We start from the raw sequence: 5,189 nt of genomic DNA, 5'->3' as shown, positions 1-5,189 counted from the left end.
TTTAAAGAGTTATAGCTAGTCAAAGTTTAGTCAAAATTTTGTTTTTAAATAAAAATTTGAAAAAAACGGTTCGGGGCGTACGCTTTCGAAGGCGTATTCGGTGGAATACGCTTCCACTTAAGGCAGCGTGGATCGGCTCGTGGGTCACTGAGAGTGGGTCCCTTAGGCCCACTGGTCAGGTTTGACCAGTCGCCGCGCCTCCTTTCTCCTCTGGCCGGGCAGAGGCGGGGCTCCGGCGATCACCGTCGACGAACGGCGGCTCCCCGCAGAATTCCGAGGGCAGGAATGGATCCGCCAGTCCAGGGCGGTCCTCCCAGTGGTCGAGAGGGTCGTGGGGACAAAGGGAGTCACCGGCGGCGAGCTCCGCGGCGGACGGTGGCTTCTGGTGGATCGGGGTTTTGAGCTACGATGGCTCCCGATCGAAGCTGAGAGGTGGGGTGGCTCCGCAAGGTCGAGGGGATTCGGACGGTGGCACTGGATGGACTGGGGAGGCCCTGCTTGCGACGAACGGGACCGGAGCATGGCGACGGCCGAACTGACCGGAGACGGGGAAGACGGCCTCCCCCCATCGATTGCTGGCTATGGGAGCACTAGAGGGATGGCCTGAGGTCGCCTAAAGATCTGGACAAGCTCGGGGCTCCTATTTATAGGCGGTCAGAGTCGGTTTGACGGCGGCAGTGGATAGGAACGGCGAACCGCCGTTCTGTAGCCAGGGGGCGCGTGGCGATGCCTGGCGGGGTCTGGCAGGGCGAGAGGATGAGCTTACGCTGTTTAGGGACGAGCTGGCGCGCGGCTGTGGCTCGGGCGGTGCCGTCCATGGCAGGAGCCTGCTGCGGCCGTCCGCTAGCCGCCATGGTCGACCTGACGGTGGCGCTGCGGGGCTCCAGGGGCGGCTTGGAGGGTTCTGATGAGCGGGAGAGGATAGGGCGTGGCTCTGCGGGCGAGCAAAGGCCAGGGGCGCGGGGTGAGCGAATGCGGCGGCTCGGGCGCATACACGTGCAGAACGCACGCTCTGGCCGTGCTCAGAGCACGCACACTATGTGCTCGGCAAAATGCCAAGACAAGTTAGAGGGCTAGGATGAGGCTGGGGATTAATAGGTCTAGGTTAGAGGTGGCCAGGAGGTTAGTGGACATGATGGTTGGGTCAGGGGATCAAGTACATAACACAAACTAAAAACTATGTCAAATTTGGCCATGCACATAAGGTGCTTGATAGAATGCCATGGGCTACTAGGCATCACTTGGGGTGGCCAAAAACTCCAGATCAAAGTCTCTTTAGAGGATAAAGATGGTGGCAAGGTTAGTTTGACAAAAACAAAAACTCCCTAGTGCAAGTTTTTGAGAAACCAAATCTGGACAGAAAATAAAGGCTATTATTGCATGGACCAAAAATATTCCAAAGGGTCCAATCGCCTGGACTTAAGGGTTTGGTAGGGTGGACTATAAGCAGGAAAGATCTCATGGGCACTAGAGCAAAACAAAATAGGGTTGCAGTAGAGAATACCAAATTGGGACAGAGAGCAAAAGAGGATGTTTTGCTCAAATTTTTCAAAGAACACCAGTGGGTCTTTGCATATAAATGAATTATATACTCCTACTAACATCTCCCAACTTTGTTGAAATTTTTAAAGAAATATTTAAATAGGTTGCAGTGCAAAATCACAAACTGCACTAGTTTTGAAAACTTGGGGTAGAGCTCAAAATCTCCAATTGACTAAAAGATATTATTGCACAAAAGTGATGTTGGAACATCACATGACATCCCCAAATTTTGGTGGAAATATTAAAGAAGTATTTGCAAGGGATGTAGTGCAAATGGAACTCTAAAACTAATGAGAAATCATTTTTAAAAGAAATAAAGCTTAGGAAAAATAATTGTAGAAATAATTCCACTGATAAAAAGAAATGGTCTTGGGGAGATATACAAGTCCAATAATATTTTTGAAAGGCTTCCACCTAGAAGGAAAAACTAAAAAAATTAGAGGGACAGAGTGATCTAAAATTAAAAGATAAAACCATAAAATAAAATTTTAATTTCCTGGCAAAATTTTAATTAATAAATCAAGGTCAAAATTTTGGGGTGTTACAATTCTACCCCCCTTAAGAAAAATCTCATCCTCGAGATTTGCTAAGGGCTGCTTAGAAAAGAATTACTCCTACTATCTCAAAGTAATAACACAAAAATAACCATCCTACGCATGCAATTAAAACGTGGCTACAGTGAGTGGGCAATTAAGTGGTGTAAAGCTACAGTGTGGAATACTGGCGCTGCGTGGAAAAATCTATGGTTGGGGAAAACGAGGAATTTCTACTTTTGGTTACAGTAAATTTAGAATAAATTTCTAAACTTCTAAAATACGTTGGTCGTACCGACAGTGCTCCCTCTGGTTGACAGGTGGACCCGGGGCCCACTGCCAGTCTCTTCTTCTACCTCTGGCTCTCTCTTCTTCCTCTCTCTCGCGCGCTTTCCCGTGCTTTCTCCACCGCCGATGTCTAGCGCGTAGAGCATCTAGGCCGTACTACGGTAGTGCGCGGCGTGCTAGCTGCCGGTGCAACGTGCACTCACCTCGCGGGCCAATGCGCTGTCGGCACTGCTCGCCGATTCACCTCTGAACACCGGCGATCAAGGGACGAGCGGCACTGGTAGACTTCGCCCACTGTACACTGATCTCGAGCTATAAAACGACCGAGGTGCTCCTTTCTTCTTCCTCACACCTGGCCTCGCTTCTCCTTCTCCTTCCTTCTCCTCCATTTCTGTTTGCAGGAGCTCAAAACGAGGCTCTAATGGTGGAGGTGATGCCGGACTGGTACGTGATCCTGATGTGCGGAGGGTTGGCGGCGTTGCTGGGGTTCTCCGTGCTCTTGTGCGTGATGATCCTCGATGATTGTCGTGATGTTGTCGCTCGAGTGTTAGCTCTCCGCGGTGGCGGTGATCAGGAGGATTAAGTGCGGTGTCGAGTCCTAACTATTGTCGGTGTGCTGGGGGAAACTTGCACCCGAATAATTACCCACAAATCTCTCCTTCAAAGGTTGTGTGTGCTAGGGAGGTGATCAGTTAGGTGTAACATGTGCATGTGCATTTGCAATTAGTGCACGTGGTCGAGTGGTTGTGGTTGTGAGTCTGCTGTCGTGATGCTGCGTGAATAAAAATCTATGTCGTGGAGAGATATATGCCGCAACAACTCAGGGAAAAATCTCACTTCAGAATTTACCGAGAGTGAAAACAGTTAATAAAAATTAACAGCAGTAAAAACCACTCAAATTAATTGAAACTAAAAATTTAATTCATTGCACAAATTTAGGATACCACGCATAAGTTGCAACACATAAATAAATGCTGAGACAATAAACATAGCAGTGACGTTTACAACGACAACGGTAAATGGACAGGGTCCTGAGAAAACGTCTCTGGGATTGGGGCACACTCTTCTTATATCGAGGGAAGTGGATTGACTAGTCGATGAACGCATCTCTCCTGGTCGGGCCTCAGTGGTCTGCCAATGGTGATCTGAGGATTTAAATCAGCGAGGCTCTGGAGATAACCCATTACTCGTTGAGTCAAACACTCTTGGGCGATGACATACTGGGCAAGGTTGGCCAGTACTGGGTCTCTCTCGATTCGTCCACCGGGAAATGATGCTACTTCTCCGGGTGCGACACGACTTGGGAAGTAATAATATCCTCGTTCGTTGGCATAGGGTACCGCGAATCGAAGGCGAGCAAGCGCTTTGTACGCAGCAGCTTCTATGGCCATTTGCGGAGTCGGCATAGATTTCCCCACAAAGGAGACTTCCGTTGGGTCTTGGTTTGGGTTTGCGGGAGGGATGTGCACCACTGCCCAATATTTCGAGGTGGATGGGGTGATCCTCGATTTGAGCAACTCGTACTGGGGTGGATGGATAGCACTCATGGTACTGAAGATAAAGTCCCACAATATTTTAACAAAGCTACCTGGGGTTGCATCTGGAGTTCTTAGATAAATACTAGGGCTCCGCATGGCAAGGAATGGCTATGAGGGTTGTGCACAAGGTGAGGGATACTTGGCAAGGTCACGAGGTGGCCTTTTATATAGCATCTGGGCGGGGTCATTTATCGCGGGGAAGGGCAACTAGTTTGTCGGTTCTACTCTATGGGGTCGGGGTCAATGCTATAGATACACATATCTCACAAAAGTGATGTATTACTGTGGGTGTCGTCGGGGTGGTTTCGGTAGTTGTGCCCGAAATTAATAATGCAACCGCACGTTAACATATTTATGCATGGATACTATTCAAAACAGAGGCACACAAGCAGGCTGCGATTATTTATGGCGATGCAAGATCACACAATTACAGGGCGTGGACTTACTGAGACTCGGTACTACTCGAGTGACTTAGTCTACCTCGTTAATATCTAAGCGGGCGTGCCTTGTGGACGTCCAGGCTTCTCCACGGGTTTCACCGTCTGGGTTAGCTGGATGTAGTTGAGGGGCTGCAGGGTCGGGGTAGCGATGATGACCATCGCGGGGGTTGTTGGCCACAATCCCGTTGGAGTGTGTTCCCAAAAGGCGACGAAGCACTTCTGGGGCACCAAAGCATTTTGGTCTATGGCTGGGGCAGACCTCAAGGACTCGATTGGTTGTCCGAACAACATGACTGGGTTTTCGGCATCGGGCTCATCTTCTCCTCTTGCCGGGGCTCGGCGAACCAGTTCTCCATGAGCTGCGATCAGATCAAGGGTGATTTGATCGAACAGTTCCTCTAGTGCACTTACATAGCGCACCAGATGCAACAATGCAGGGTCCGTCTCGTGATCTCCGTTGGCAACCTGGGGTGGCCTACCATACCTATCACGGTTGGGGTAGTAGTAGAACGAGCGGCAGTTAACTCTGGGCGACAAGTGCCGGAGTTGAACTATAGCCTCTCGAGCAACTAGTTGGATGGCTTGTGGCTCAAAGGAAGTTGTCCTTCTGGTGAACCTGTAGGGGCGTTCGGGCGATAGGCCCCTACCATAGACGTGCACAGTGGCCCAGAATTGACGGCTCTCACCGCTCATGGGCCCTTGGTACACAACATATTCTGGGGGCTCTTCTAATGCAAAGGCACGGCGGGTGAGGTTTGCTAGCACGGTCACAAAACCTCCAAGGTTGGTTGTTGTGGTCTCATTGTGCACAATGGGTCCAGGCATTATGGCTCGGTTTGGGGAAGAGG

The sequence above is a fragment of the Triticum aestivum genome, chromosome 6B, assembly GCF_018294505.1.
Source record: "Triticum aestivum cultivar Chinese Spring chromosome 6B, IWGSC CS RefSeq v2.1, whole genome shotgun sequence".
NCBI classification, from domain to species: domain Eukaryota; kingdom Viridiplantae; phylum Streptophyta; class Magnoliopsida; order Poales; family Poaceae; genus Triticum; species Triticum aestivum.
This window is presented reverse-complemented; position numbering follows the sequence as displayed.